This window comes from Penaeus monodon, chromosome 24, assembly GCF_015228065.2.
Source record: "Penaeus monodon isolate SGIC_2016 chromosome 24, NSTDA_Pmon_1, whole genome shotgun sequence".
Taxonomy (NCBI): domain Eukaryota; kingdom Metazoa; phylum Arthropoda; class Malacostraca; order Decapoda; family Penaeidae; genus Penaeus; species Penaeus monodon.
The window spans coordinates 17,785,960-17,786,522 of record NC_051409.1 but is presented as its reverse complement, the minus strand read 5'-3'; the positions used below and the strand labels follow the sequence as shown (position 1 = coordinate 17,786,522).

At 32.5% G+C, this 563-nt stretch overlaps 1 protein-coding gene across 1 annotated transcript in view; it reads left to right on the top strand.

The window, feature by feature from the left end:
• LOC119588877 overlaps positions 1-563 on the top strand; it is a gene marked incomplete in the record, with an annotated part of 105,912 nt that overhangs the window by 12,076 nt on the left and 93,273 nt on the right.

The window sequence follows — 563 nt, the reverse complement described above, 5'->3', positions numbered from 1 at the left end:
AATTAGATTATAATAAACAACAATTATAAGCTGCCATGGAAAATAGGGAATGACATGATATGCTGTAAATGCTTAAGTAGGAGATCACAGTGTAAGTCACAACAAAGATCTGTATAAATGTTTGAAAACTAACATAAATCCAAATAATCTGAGTATGTGGATAATCTTTCATATTGAATGACTTTAGTCTATCTTGAAAGAAGAAATAACAGAAGCATTAAAAATTTAACAAGTCAGAGTGAGAATAATGACAACCACAGTCACAACAAGGATGATGGTGGGCCACTACAATAACAGCTCTCACGATTAATATATGTGATGATGATGATGGTATTCACTGGCAATGATTTATGGTAGTATTAAACTATGCAAGATCATATTAACAATAGCTGTAACCCATGGTTGTAATTTAATATCTGTAGCCATATTACCAGTATAAAAAATCCTTGTCATAAAAAATCATTGATAATACTAATAAGAAAAAGGCTTTAATGATAATGATTTTTCCAGTCTGTAAGGAGCCAAAGCTGTTAGAAAATCCCCCGGTGAGGGGGGGAAGCAGG